Source organism: Podarcis liolepis (assembly GCF_965112155.1).
Source record: "Podarcis liolepis genome assembly, chromosome: 13".
Classification (NCBI taxonomy): Eukaryota; Metazoa; Chordata; class Lepidosauria; order Squamata; family Lacertidae; genus Podarcis; species Podarcis liolepis.
Genome location: NC_139573.1, coordinates 58,287,317 through 58,302,674, shown reverse-complemented (window position 1 = coordinate 58,302,674; position 15,358 = coordinate 58,287,317). Strand labels below are relative to the sequence as shown.

The following is a 15,358-nucleotide window of genomic DNA, read 5'->3' as shown; positions in this document are numbered from 1 at the left end:
CTGTTGCTTCTACAAACCTTGATGATCAACAACAGTACTTAAGGATCTGTGGGTGTTTGGGCTACTCTTGAAGAACATTTTCTGTGAGAAGAGGCTTCCTATTATTCGAGTCATACTATTATGAAAGAAACTGTCTGAAGTTTGTTATGTCTAGTAAACTGCTAAGAAACTCATGAGCAATATTATCAGATTTTTCTATAAAAACATTTAATCTTACCTATTATAAGAAAAAGTAAAAAGTGATGTTTTTGTATGTATTGGAAGTAGAGATGGGAAGGCCTGGGGGAGGGGGAATTCCATTTTCTTCCAAAGCCGTTTTTTTCCAATTTCCCTGGTTTTTCCCCATGACTTCCCATCTCTAGTTGGAAGCTGCCCAGAGTGGCTGGACCACCCAGCCAGGTGGGCAGAGTAAAAATAAAAGAAGAAGAAGATGACGACGATCTCTTTTCTTGAAAGAGAAAAATGAAATCGCTCAGTGGGGATAAAAGGAAAAATACCTAGGAATTATTGGCTGGTGAACGTCACTTTAAAATTGTCGAGCTGAAAACCAAGTGGCAGGCGGCCCCAATGCTTCCAATGTTCTTAGTAAAGTATACTGCTAACGAGAAACTGCCCTGAAAATCGATGGACTCCTATTGCAAAAGAAAACTGAAAGCTGTTAAGCTCATCCAAGTTTCTCCATTTCTCTTATCAAGTCCCATTTCTTTTCATTGTACTTTAAGACTATTTTAACAGGATAAGCTGAAATAACTTTAACACAGTTAAGGGGTCATTGAATGTTAATATGCAGTTATGAATTAATTGCATGCGGGGATCTTCCTTCCATACTTTTTGAATAGATTTCCCAAAAGATATAGTAGATAAAGTTTAAGTTTTGTGCATTATATTCAAATTATGATAACTAGAATTTCTGTTTACTATCTCATCTATAAACCAGTTTACACAATTTACATTAAATAACAAGGTGAGGTTTGGGACCTGAAGGCTCTTTTTTGTCATAAAAGATTTTTTGCTTTTAATTTTGCTTTCTTTATTGTTCCATATAAATTTCAGAATAAGTTGTTGCCACTGATGAATTTACTTGATCCTAATTGGAAAATATTGAAATAAAAATTATTCTAGACTTTTCTGAAGTTGCTCTGCATGTATGACTGCACAGAGATCATGAAAGGGGAGGACACCTTTGCAGACCCACAACATTCTTTGCTTTAAAAAAAAAATGCTCGCAGTTTTATCTTCTGCATGTGCCTCTGTATACAACCCTGCACTTAGATCTTTGATCCTTAATCACCCAGGGCACAAGTCCTCATGGGAGCATCCTACACACAAGAACAGGAAGAATGGAATCAGGCTAGAGGTCTGGCACGCCCTAGGAACTTTGCCCTTTGCCGTCGGTGAAGCAGACAGCCCAGGGGACTGGCAAGAAACCACACAGAATACCTCACCAAAGATCACTGGGCAGGAGTGTTCCCAGGCAACCCCCGACTACTGTTGATTCACTGCCCTGATAATCTTTAGTCTCACAACCTTGATCTTTAGATTTACAGGCTTATAAAAAGGGTGCTGCAATGCGCGGTGCAAATTTATTCAAAAGGCCGTCTGTTTTGCTCTACAAAAGACTTACGTGGTGAACACTTGCTCAGTGAAATCAACAACTTGACAACATGATCAGCACCCCTGCTCACATGCATCACAATCAAGCAATCAGAAGTGTCCATCAGTACGCAGGATGGATGGTGCATCTTAATTAGGAACTTACCTGGCACTGACCACACTCCACAGAGTGCATTATTTGACTAGTTAATGGTTTTTCAAAAAATAAGGAAGAAGACATGCATTCATACGTCTCTCTCAGTACACAACTTAGGGAGCCAAATCCCACTAGTAGTGACACAGCAACACAAGTGGATTTTTAATTTATTATTGTAAACCAGCAGCCTTATGCCTGGTGTTGCTTAGGAATGCTAAGAAACAAACAAACAAACAAACAAACAAACAAACAGCAGTGCAGTTTTGAAATCAATGGTTAAACTCAGTGCAGTTTTTAAGGGTTCAGTCCGCAATCTTGATTAAAAAGGGAGAAAAACGTGGTTTGATCTCAGGAACCATCATGCAAATTTTGGCTACACTATCTTAAGAGGAGTTCAAATGCATAGTGAGTTAGTGAACAAACAACTTTCTGAAATATATTGCATGTGGTTCTATGGAAATAAACCAGGGAGGAGGGGTGTTATTTCCACATAGTAAAAAAAAAGTATTTCCTCATAGTAAAGAAAAATCCCAGGCACTTGACCAGTTTACTACTTAGAACTTGGATACTGCAGCAAAAGCATTTGAAATACTGATTGAGGTCCCTACCCATGGCTCATGAATTTGTTGCATCTGAAGGCAGCCCTGTTTACGGAAGTTTTTTATATTTGATGCGTTATCATGTTTTTAGTAATTCTGTTGGAAGCCACCCAGAGTGGCTGGGAAAACCCAGCCAAATGGGCAGGGTTGTTGTTGTTGTTGTTGTTGTTAGCTGGGGAATCAGGACTGGAGTAAATCCAATGGATGTGGAAGGGCAAACCCACCCCCCTTCACCAGACAAAAAACAAGATTACTGCCTCATAATTAGCACCTTTGGTCTGTTAATAGCCATTTTGACAAGCACTTGTCAACTGGACGTTGTTAACCGTGAAGCCAGACATCTCTGTGCCACCTCTAAAAGTTACATCTGGAAACCTTGGCCACTTGGAAGAAAGGATTGTTCAACTAACTGTAAAATGAAAAACACCTGAGAAAACAAAAGCCAAATCACACCTAAGCACTAGCTAGCACAAATCTAGGACTGAGGTTAAAAGATTCCTCAGGTAAAACATTATAAAGTCATGAAGTGCCAAGTGCAGCTCCCTCTGCCCGTAACAGGAAATCCTACCTCTTAAACATATTTAAGCAGGCAACCCAGGAGTTGTGACCACTGAGAAGCCACTGTGATTAAGCAATATGGGGTGCAAGAGGCAGACTATTCGTTAGCTGGAAGGATATGTTCAAAGGTATGTGCAGACTACCTCTAAGCAATTCCACTCCCAGAGTAATGACCTGAGAGAGGTCTCTGCTCCAGCACTAGAAATATATTCTTCATTGCAGCTGCATGGCTGAGACACAGCTAGCTGTCTTTTTAAAAGACCTCTCTCTAACATAGGATTTGTTCCCCTCCTTAAAAACTTAGTGAGTGTCTGAAAAGTAAAGGAAAGTAATTACTCCTTGGCTGCCAACATGGTCATCACTCTGGGAAAACACAACCAGCACTCCAGTAGAGTGAGGAAGGGAAAGTTTTCTTTCTGGATGCAGAAGATGAGTCTGCCAGGGCAAAGGAGCTCAAGAAAGCAGAAAAAGAAAAGAAAAGAAAAGATCTGAAGGAAGCAGGTTGTGATGACAAAAGGAAAGGGGGCCTTTGCCTATGCACTTATTCTGTGCCATGTTACAAGAGGATGAACATCAACTCATTAATACTGCTTGTTCATCCTTCCACGGTAAAGCAGCTTCCAGTATTTTCTATTGCAATACTTGACACTTTTCTTTCTTCTTGGGTAAGGCAGGAAAGGAAGGGAAAAGATTCCACATATTTGTTGCAAGCCTGTCTAAGAAGCCTCACCCATCTGGATAGGAGAAGGAGACATCAAGAGGCCACAAAAATGGCTGTGATGCAACATGGCATGTAGGCTTCATATCTTATGTCCATAATTCAAACTCAGCTCCAAGACCACTCATGGCTCACTAGGGAATGACCCACTGAAACAGCAATAGCAGAAATGTTTAAAAAAGAGAGACTGGTTTATTTAACAGTCCTGTATACCTCTGTTTGTTCTTTTTGGTCGGGTCTTTTGTTCCTGCTCCCATTTAAGTCCATATCTCAGTCATTCTCAGCAAGCGGCCGGGGGGGGGAATCAACATATTCTGGCTGCACCCTCCCTCCCAAAAGCATACCAGAGCACAAGAGACACAACTCCCATGATCCCTAGCTAACAGGACCAGTGGTCAGTGATGATGGGAACTGTAGTCCCAAAACATCTGGAGGGCTGAGTTTGCCTATGCCTGCTGTAGATAGTCTTACATAAAAGTCTTCCCTCTACACAGTTTTAGAAATCATTTTGGGGTGGCTTGTCTTAAACATTCTTTTCATCATTTTGAAATATTTTACAAACCCTTTTTAATTCTTCAGGAAAATTGCCTTTGGCAGGGTCAATGGAAGGGGGGGGTGTCCCTCCACCCAAAGGTCCCCCCCATGTTTTCTGAGGCCTTCACATCTCAGATGCTGTGTATGCGCAAGGAGTGCCAATGAGTGACTGGGCCCACCCCCTTCGATTCCAGGTAGCCTTCCCACCATCAAGCTTGCCTCAGAGTTGCCTGCATGTTATCAATCTTCCTATCTAGGATGAAGCCACTTCATATATCTACTGAAGTAGAGCTTTTCCGCAGAGTCTTTAGCACCATTTCCTACCTGGGAAGGAAAATCAACATCCCACAATGTACTTCATTTCAACTTCAGAGCTTCTTGCTTGATCCCCGCCCCCCAAGTGTGCTGCCAGTAGCCACATTATTGTCAAGTCTTCCCTTCTGAACATGGATCAACTTTGCCCACACACTTCCCTTTTCGCAAAAAAACTGTGTTCCTTCCATCTGCCTTTTTCCTCCTCCATGAACAATATTAGTCTGATGATGCCACTGCTTTCTCCCCATAATATGAACTTGTGCTTGAACTGGATGGAGATACACCAGAAAGAATTCAAGGTGACATCTTCAGCGATTCCTCAACTTGCTTCCCCAGAACAACCTCACTCTCCTTGCTTACACTCCCCAATAAAGAGGCCTCACTGATACACCTGCAGCTCCTTCCTTCCTATTAGCCATTTTCTCTTTCTTGTCGCTTAGTCACGTTTCTGTGCTGCCTAAAACTATTTGTGTATGGAGTCAAAAGCGTATTACAAAAATCAGGTTTCTTCCGATAAAAGCTATTGTGCTTTCAAAACCTCTGCCTACAGTTTACCTTTACTCCCCACTGCCAAAATCAAAGTTTCATGAAAGATTTGCAGAGGGTGCCCAGTCGTATGTAGGCTAAAATGTGCTGAATACATGGGAAAGTTGTAAGAAATACAGTGGTGCCTCGCAAGACGAAATTAATTCATTCTGCGAGTTTTTTCGTCTAGCGAATTTTTCGTCTTGCGAAGCACGGTGTCGGAAAAGCTTTGGAAAAGCTTCAAAAATCACCAGAAACCTCAATGAGTTCTATGAGTTGCTCCTTGAAGTCAAGTCACAACTGTATTAACGGTGTTAAGAAAAAGGAAACAAACTTGCAAAAAATGCAAGACATTTTCGTCTTGCGAAGCAAGCCCATAGGGAAATTCGTCTTGCGAAGCAGCTCAAAAACCGCAAAACCCTTTCGTCTAGCGAGTTTTTCATCTTGCGAGGCATTCGTCTTGCGGGGCACCACTGTAAAGGATTGGGGGAGAGAGAAAAAATAAAAAAGTTAAGGGTGTGGGTAAGACAGCTGACAGTGGCCAATATCCACCCAATGTTCAGAATACTTCGATTATAATGGCATCTGGCCAATACCACAAATGTTTTGCAGTTCTTATTTTTTAATCTGCATATATAGCTGATGAAGTTCCACGAGTGTCCAACATGTAGCAAAAGAGATTTCAGTAATTCACAACTTCTCCTTCCCATTTCAGTACTCTGTAGTTAGCAACTCTCAAAACAAAATTCAGATAAAGGCATATTATGCTCTTAACCTCCATTACCTCTCTCTACACAACGCTACACCTGAAATAACTGAAAATACAAAACACCTAGACAAATGGAAATAGGAAAAAAAAATCAGAAGAGAATGCAAAAAATCAGAAGAGAATGCAAAAGCTTATGGCAAGCTAAACAAATAAAAGTTAACAAGAATTTAGCTTTACCAGATTCACCCACAAGAAACTCAAACCTGTACAAACCTAAGTATCCCCAAGCTAGGTCACCAGCCAGCACAGAGCCCTGTCTTGTCAGAATAGCAGGCCACTTGCCCCAAGGAAGCTCATGGGCAGGACTAGACAACCATCGCCATCCCCTGTGGTTTGTTCCAGTAATGGGCTGAAGCCAGAAACACATCATACCTGCAATGCCAGATCTGCATCACAGACTCCTGGGCTTCTCACAGATCTAGCTGCCGCTACACAAGCACTGCAATTTCAAATCTTCATGCATTAAATATAACTTCCATTTTAGCCCACAGCTTGCTGCAACCTACGAAGTACAGCAAAACCTGAGATTACTTCATATTCAAGGGAAAATCAAAGGCAACTCTGTTCCTGTGACTGTAATTTGTCATCACTGTGTTTAATTCTGAATGTTAAGTTGTTGTAATTTTTGTGGGTGTTCCTGCTGAAGGGCGTGTAATAAATTTAGTAACAATAGCAGCAGCAGCAGCAACTCTCAAAGACACTAGATTTGGGACAAAATACTAGCTCCTGGAAATTTGTTCAACTTGCTAATGAACAGCTGAGCCAAAGGAGACACCACACAGCTGCCTTGGCTGAACATATAATAAATAAATAAATAAATAAATAAATAAATAAATAAATAAATAAATAAATAAATAAATAATAAATTTTATTTATATCCCGCCCTCCCCAGCCGAAGCCGGGCTCAGGGCGGCTAACAACAATAAAAATATGTGGGGGTGGGGGGGTATCACAAGACTGCTTGAGTGATGGATCTGTGACAAGCAACTTGCCTGGAAAGAGCTGTTGCTGCCCACGGATCAGTAGATGAATTAAAAGCTGCCCTGCAGAGCTAGCTGATTCCTGCTCCCCCCCCCTCCAGACAGGGTGGTTTGTTGTGGGGAGGAGTGTTCTAGAATATTAGAGGACTGGCACCCAGCCAGTGCCTATCAGCTGCATCTATACCTGAGGCAACAGCATAGAGTGAGGGATATAATCTTGAATCTAATGCTCACCTTTTTTGGCAAAATTACATTGCAAAAATTAAGGTGAGCATTAGATTCAAAGGCACATTTACATTTGCCTGCAAATACCTTTTTTGGTTTCAAGGTTCTGAAAACTCAGGTGTGCATTAGATTCAACGGTGCATTAAAAGGTAAAAAGAACCCTTGACAGTTAAGTCCAGTCGTGGACGACTCTGGGGTTGCGGCGCTCATTTCGCTTTACTGGCCGAAGGAGCTGGCGTTTGTTTGCATACAGCTTCTGGGTCATGTGGCTAGCATGACTAAGCTACTTCTGGCGAACCAGAGCAGCGCACGGAAACGCCGTTTACCTTCCCGCCGGAGCACTACCTATTAATCTACTTGCACTTTTGGCGTGTTTTCAAACTGCTATGTTTGCAGGAGCTGGGACTGAGCAACGGGAGCTCACCCCATCACGGGGATTCGAAGCGCCGACCTTCCGATTGGCAAGCCCTAGGCTTTGTGGTGCATTCGACTTGCATAAATACAGTATTTATATAAACTCCCAATAATTTACACACCATATTTGTAGCAAGTCACAGAGTAACAAATAAAAGAGTCAGGTCCCAACCACCTGGTGCATGCAATCCAAATTTTAACAACTAGCAGACAGAGGCTCTAACTCCTGAATGTACTCTTCTGTGTAGAAAGTAGTTTGATGTTAAATACACACACAGACACACACACACACACAGAGAGAGAGAGAGAGAGAGAGAGAGAGAGAGAGAGAGAGATACCCTCCACAAATTTTACTGACAAATATGAAGCGACAAATGTTAAGAAAGATGGCTTCTTAATTTAGCTAGTGCAAAGCCAACTCTAGATGACCAATGGGACCATGACTTGCAACCTTGTCAGATAGCATAAAGCAACACAGACCAAGCCAAAGATTTCCCCTAGAAGATTTCCTAGTGAGATATCCTGCAAGGTGAGCACCACCCACCGAAACAGTCCTACTCTGCGCACAGCAGTGTGTGCAATGCAGACACATCTGCACTGGTGCAAGAAAGCAGTAAAGAAAAGGACTAAAGTTCAGCAGTACAGCACCTGATGTTCACATGTAAATTTAATCCCTGCTATCTCCTGGGAGGTCTAGGAGAAACTCCTGAAGAGCCACTGCCAGTCAGAGTAGACAATATTGAGTTAGATCCTGGGTCCTCAAACTTTTCAAACAGGGGGCCAGTTCACTATCCCTCAGACACTGTTGGGGGCCGGACTATAGTTTGAAAAAAAATGAACAAATTCCTATGTACACTGCACATATTTTATTTGTAGTGCATTTCCCAATCCCCAAAGAAAGGGAAGCGAGAAGGAGGGCGGGCTGGCAGCGCAAGCAAGAGGCTCGCCTTTGTCTCCCACCTTCCCAGGGAACAAGCCTGCTCTGTGGGGCTTTCGGCAAGGCTCCTCCTCCTCCGAGGAGACCCGCAAGTGGAGGAGGGGTGCTGCGACACGGCCGGATCAGGCGAACGCCCACCTCGTGTGCTCATGAGCAAGCCCCTCGGAGGCTACCCTCGTTGCAAGCGCGTTTCAGAGCTTGTAATGGGGAATTGGGCCTCCTTCCATTGGGAATAAGGCCCAGGGAAGGCGGTGGCGCTGTTTAAAAAGTTTGAGGACCCCTGGATTTGAGGATTTAAGATAATGTTTGTTTCTAGAAAGTAGCTTTGTTGGGTGTTATATTGGATTGGATGAAGTGAATATTGTATTTACCGTATTTTTTGCACCATAACACTCACTTTTTTCCTCCTAGAAAGTAAGGGAAAATGTCTGTGCGTGTTATGGAGGGAATGCCTATGGGTGGCATGCCTACGGATTTTCCTCCTCTAAAAACTACGTGCGTGTTATGGTTGGGTGCGTGTTATAGAGCGAAAAATACGGTATATAGTAGACAGATGAAGAATAGGAAGTTCTTTACTTTCTGAATCATATTTTTCTCTTTCTCTTTTCACTTCTTTTCTACTCTTTTTTCTATCTTTCTTTCTTCACCCCCTCCCACTTTTTATGTTTTTATTATATCTAGAAAAAAAGTCTTAGTTTGGTTAAAAAAAGGAAATATATTAAGTTTTGTATTTTTCTCTATCAATGTAAACTACCCTCCTTTTTTCCTCATGGCAACAGTCCCAAGGCAGCTACTCCCAATTCTTCTTTGTGCAGAACAAAATCCAACAGAGAATTTCATAGACTTTCATAGACTTTAAAACACACAAACAAACCAACAAACAAACCCTGTTCTATACAGAAAATATGGAAAGGTCCCAAAGAAAATATTTCAGTTGCATTATCTAAATACACTAACCATGAGCAGAGCTTTGAGGTGATGAAAGCTTTCACTCAGGAAATTGATGTCAAAGTCTTGTATTGCTAGAGGACTGAGAGCCGTGGAACATCCTTTCCAATAGTGTGGGCTCTCAAGAGTTCAGCAGGAAAGGAATCAGGAGAGCAGCCAAATCTTAGTCCTTTTTCCTCCTTTCTTGAAGCTTTTAATGCTAAAAGCACTCTAGAAGAGGAAGAAAAGTAACCACAGAGCTCTGTCTCTAGTTACATGCTTGAGCTCATCATTATCTCTGCTGAAAAGTTGGAAGAATGCAGATGGCACAGTCAAGCCCCAAAGCCCTGCTCTCTCTTGCAGCCTCCTGGGGGCCTCAAGCAAGACTGGCATCTTGAGATTAAGGGAGCTACTTCAGGAGAAAACTCTAAGCTGAGTTTATTGAGGAAAACCACACAGAAACAAGGAGTGGGAAGGCCCTGTTGTGACAAACTGACAAAGCATCATGCAGCTGGGGGTGGGGGGTGGGGGGGAAGAAGCACAGGAAGACACATTCAGGAATCCAGCTCATCCTGAGACAGACACCCCAGACTAACTGTCAAAGCTGCTTGGACAGCCGCCCAGTAAGAAATCCATCAAGTAAGAAACCCAACCCACAAGAACACCATTCTCTTCAGATAAAATTGCCCTGATAGGACTGTGGGTAAACTCAAGTGGTGTCTCTTATGGGCAACCTCTGTCTACTTCTCTCTTTGAGTTCCCTTCCCAAATCACTGCCTCAACCATAAATGAGAACCTGGGTCCCTGATGAGCCATGTCCTTCTTCCCCTTCTGTCAAAATTTAGAGTAATCAAGAATGGGACCTGTCTCCCCCGCTTTCTTATGATGCCCTGTAAATCAACAAGCATGCCATCTGTGATATGTTAGTGAGGAAATCACAGTTACAGCTTGAATACAGATAGCACACAGGTTGTGGCATTGTTACCATTACCCATTAATATACTTCTCAAGATCAAGGCACAGGCCAAAGGCAGTGTCCCATAGAATGCCATGAGTCATACAGACTTCTATCAACAATGTCCGAGATCTCTTCCAAAGTAGGTTGGGCAGACAACATTTAGCAGTTTCATTCAAGCCAGAGTTGCACTGGAAGCTCCCCATGTTCTCTGTTTCACACACAGCACACAACTCGTAAGATAGGAAGAAAATCCAAGGTGGCATGAGGCTTTTGCTCCCCTTTTGCTCCATGTCATAGGCAAACTGAACCGTCCATCTTTGGCATCTACCTCATGGAAGTGGGGAGAGACTCAGAAGGAGCTGCGCTGCAAACGGCTGCCTCATGGCCTCAGAGCTTCAGGGGCACTGGATGGCCCACACTTGAAGCACCCAAAGGCAGGAAACCTGCCCCAGCCTTCACAAGTGGATCTCCTGGCAGCATCCCCTTGTGTCCTTGGCCCAGAGTGGCAAGCAGAGGCCAGCAAAGGCTTCCCACACACAGACCCAAGGCAGGCTTTGGGTGCTCAGGTGTATTCATAGTCCACATTCAAATTAAAAAAAACACAAATATTTGATTGCATACTACCAAGCATGGAAGGGAGAGGAGGGGACACAAAATACAGAAAAGGCCTTCAAACACTATGCTTTTCATTAATTAAATTTAAAGAAACCAGTCCACCTTAACAATTCTGTAGAAGTTGCTTGTGAAACTTAGCAGCTTTGAACACAAACTTTCCAACCAATTTACTTACATAATGACCGTTTATTCATGATCAAGAACGCCATATATATACAACGCTAAAGGCTTTCCAAGGAAGGGAGCAATCAAAGGACAAATAAAGTCTAGTTTTTTCAACCTCATAAAAATTGCACAATACTAACTCATGTCGGACACTTTCTAACTCTTCACTACCACATGGATATGCACGATTCATCTTTCAAATGCTATTAAATCTTCCTTCTAAAATAGCTGAGGAGGAAATACTGAAATGAAACATATTATTTCCTATATTTGGGGACACACAATGATGTCAAAAAAAATTAACACCACCTCCCTGTAGATCCATAGCAACTCCGAAATGAAATGGAGCACAAATCTTATGGGGATATGTTAGGATCAGAGCTCTAGTATATTTGACCTGTCTTCTTTTAGCCCAAGGAAGGGGGATGGGAATAAAAGATACAGTGGTACCTCGGGTTACAGACGCTTCAGGTTACAGACTCCGCTAACCCAGAAATAGTACCTGAGTTAAGAACTTTGCTTCAGGATGAGAACAGAAATTGTGCAGCGGCAGCGGGAAGCCCCATTAACTAAAGTGGTACCTCAGGTTAAGAACAGTTTCAGGTTAACAACAGACCTCCAGAACGAATTAAGTTCTTAACCCGAGGTACCACTGTACTGACATACCATAGGTACAATTTTGTTTTCCAGGAAAATGATAATAATAATAATTTATTATTTGTTCCCCAGCCACTCTGGGCGGCTTCCATAGAAACCAAAAATACACTAAAATATCACACATTAAAAACTTCCCTGAACAGGGCTGCCTTAAGATGTCTTCTGAATGTCCGGTAGTTGTTTATCGCTTTGACATCTGATGGGAGGGCGTGCCACAGGGCGGGCGCTACTACCGAGAAGGCCCTCTGCCCGGTTCCCTGTAGCTTTGCTTCTCACAATGAGGGAACTGCCAGAAGGCCCTCGGCGCTGGACCTCAGCGTCCGGGCTGAACGATGGGGGTGGAGACGCTCCTTCAGGTATACTGCTCATATCCCTCATTGAGTCTTCACACACTGAAAGGGCCTGGGACATGAATGATGGAACAGTAGCTCTGTCTAAGGCTACAACACATACTTTATTGTTCTTCTCCAAGGTATGCCAGGATACTGGAAAGGGCAAGGTACAAGCACATTGTTCTCATGGCAACGGTCCATACACCCCAACCTGCTCTCAGCAGTGCTACAAATTGTGGAGCAAATTGCTGGCATCTGCAAAGGGAGCATGACGATCCATTGACTGTTCTCAAAGTCCTTCCATGATCATGATCACATGCTCTTCTACTGTTTGACCAGAAATATGAGCCTATAGCAAAATCCAAGCCATCACATCCGCCACAGAGATCCTTCTCCACCTACCACATCTCTAGCTGCTGCCGCTTGGAAATTCACCTGAAAATAATTACATAACCTGGCCCACTGCGCCCAGCTCAGCAGTTGTTTGTAAGGCAAAATGCATCCCCCTCTCTCGCAAATCAAGCCCTCTCTGTGAGCTGAAATGTTTTACATGCTTCACATCTAAGTAGGTCAACTATCCTAAACTGTAAGTCAGCCTTATAATTAAAGTAGGCATCCAAACCGAAAATTTGTAGTTGCAAGGACTCTGCCCTTTGTCCACCAGGAGGATTTGGGCTATGACCTTCCATGGCCCTTTTCAGTGGCTGCCCCCAGACTTCAGAACCCCCTTCCCAGGGAGACTGGCTCCCTCCTACCAGGGGAAGGAGACGACGGAAGAAGATTGGAAGAAATTTAAAATTTATCTTAAGGACTATTATAAACTTGATGAATGTTAAAATGTCAAGGTTTTGAGAATGAAAGGGTTTCAGTGATATAAGAATAGATTGGAGGAAAGACTAGTAAGACATATTTCTGACAGAATCACTAGAAGTTGCTGAAAAAATTTGGACATTGGGATGCAGAAAGGGGAGGTATGGGGGAGTCCGAGAAACAAGGTTTATGAGAATAAGGTTATGAAGTTATGTGTGTTTGTATGTCTTTTTATATGTTTGTATTGTGTTTTAAAAAAAACTTTGTAAAATCAATAAAAATTTATATATATAAAAAAAGAGAGAGACTGGCTCCCTCCTTGTTATCCTTGCACTGGCAGGTGAAGGCAACTTTATTCCTGGAGACTATGGGGAACTGATTACTTTTAAGGAAAAGGCTTTTAATAGTGCGCTCCTCTGGTTCACCAGAAGTGGCTTAGTCATGCTGGCCACATGACCCAGAAGCTGTACGCCAGCTCCCTCGGCCAATAAAGCAAGATGAGCGCTGCAATCCCAGAGTTGTCCACGACTGGACCTAACGGTCAGGAGTCCCTTTACCTTTACCGTTTTCACTACATGTATTTTAATATATCTGTTTGTTCCCTTATATAGCCTATTATAGTTTTATTATTTTAAACTATTATATTCTATATGGTTTTAGCTCTCTGCGTTTTATTTGTTTTGGTTTTTATTTCTGTGTGCTTCCTTGAGCTGCAGAAAGGTGGGATAAAATAAATAAAATAATATTAATAATACCTGCAAGATAAGGTGGCTGCAAGGTACAGGTGGACTTCCAGAAGGTGCCTGAGCTGTCACCTTGTAGTTAAGGAGTTGGCAGAAGAAAAAAGTAAGTTTCAACTTACTTATACAGTGGTACCTCGGGTTAAGTACTTACCGTATTTTTCACACCATAGGGCGCACCGGACCATAGGGCGCACCCAGTTTTTAGGGGGGGAAAGCAAGAAAAAAAAATATTTCCCCCCCCAGCCCCAAAGAGCAGTGTACAGGCTGCACACAACCTCTCCCTGCCAGAGGGGTTGTGCGCAGCTATGGAACAAGCCAAGGCAGCGAGCGGGATGGATCCCGCTCACTATTTTGCCTTCCCCTTTAGCCCCGTGCAGCCTCTGCCTCCTGGGAGAGGCTGCGTGAGGCTAAAGAACCCATAGCCCCGTGCAGCCTCTCCTTGCCGGAGGGGTTGCGCGCAGCTATGGAAGAAGGCAAGCTGTTTTGGCTTCCCCTTTAGCCCCGTGCAGCCTCTCCCTGCCGGAGGGGTTGCGCGCGGCTATGGCACAAGCCTGCATTCGCTCCATAGGACGCACACACATTTCCCCTCAATTTTTGGAGGGGAAAAACTGCGTCCAATAGAGCGAAAAATACGGTAATTCGTTCCGGAGGTCCGTTCTTAACCTGAAACTGTTCTTAACCTGAAGCACCACTTTAGCTAATGGGGCCTCCTGCTGCTGCCGTGCCACTGGTGTACGATTTCTGTTCTCATCCTGAAGCAAAGTTCTTAACCCGAGGTACTATTTCTGGGTTAACAGAGTATGTAACCTGAAGTGTATGTAACCCGAGGTACCACTGTATAGCCTAAGCTAAGCAAAGTGGTGTGTTATGAGTTACATAAATATAAGCCTCAGGGGAAGGAAAGGCAGGTCTCAGTGCTAAAGAGCTTTCAATCTAGTTTTAGATCATAGAATAATAGCTTGTGGAGTTGGAAGGAACCCCAAGGGCCATCTAGCCCAACCGCCTGCAACGTAGGAATCTCAGCTAAAGCATCCAAGGCAGAGGGACACCAGCCTTTCCCAGATTATTCTGCTATTGCAAAAATAAAGATTCCCACAGGATGGTGTGTCATGGGTTTTGATTGCCTTTATACTTGTACATTATCCCATTACTTATCCTTATCACCTCAAGTTCCTTCCAACTGCCATGAGTTCTAAGTCTCATGGGGCAAGGATCTGTCTTTCCTTGTTGCTCTGTAAGTACTCTGCACAGTGACACGCTTTCCATTAACAGAATAATTTATATATTTCTGTTAATTAAAGCATGTATGTGTGTATGAGAGGAAACATCTCAAAGTGATTTACAATAAAACCTGTTAGAACATGATAACAATAACAATAAAACAACACTATTAAAATCAGTATAAATGTTATTAAAAGATGGTTTGTGCCAAAAGCCACCCAAAGCATCCATAGACAGGTAGATTCTTAGTGTGTGTTCAACATGTATTACTGTTGGTGCCCACCATTTTGGGGGCTGTTGCTTCAGGAGGAGGTCTATATAGAAGAAGGTGTCTGCTCTGACAAAACCCTACACAACTTCAGATCAGAATCAGGGGTCGGCATCCTAAGGCCCATGGGCCGGTACCGGCCCACAGCGACCCCTGTCGCTCCTGCCCCCGCCCGCTCTTACCAGCACGGTGCGGGGACCGACTTCAAGGTTGATGGTGCCTGTACGCATGTGCACAGGTGCTTCTCCGACCCAGATGTGCGCTGGAAATAGCGTGTGCGCACGCGCACTCTTCCAGGTCGAAGCAGCACCCGTGTGCATACGCTGTTTCCGGTGCAC

The 15,358-nt window shown here is 43.3% G+C and overlaps 1 protein-coding gene across 6 annotated transcripts in view; it reads right to left on the bottom strand.

Annotated features, from left to right (window-relative positions):
- The window catches only part of KIAA1671, a 128,709-nt gene that overhangs the window by 100,668 nt on the left and 12,683 nt on the right, over positions 1-15,358 (bottom strand). Inside the window, exon 1 of one of the 6 annotated variants that reach the window (XR_014518413.1) lies at positions 9,282-9,482. The exons of the other annotated variants lie outside the window; for them this stretch is intronic. The gene's annotated coding sequence lies outside the window, so the exon portion shown is untranslated. Of the gene's footprint in view, positions 1-9,281; positions 9,483-15,358 lie in introns of those variants that run through there. 6 annotated transcript variants of the gene reach the window in all.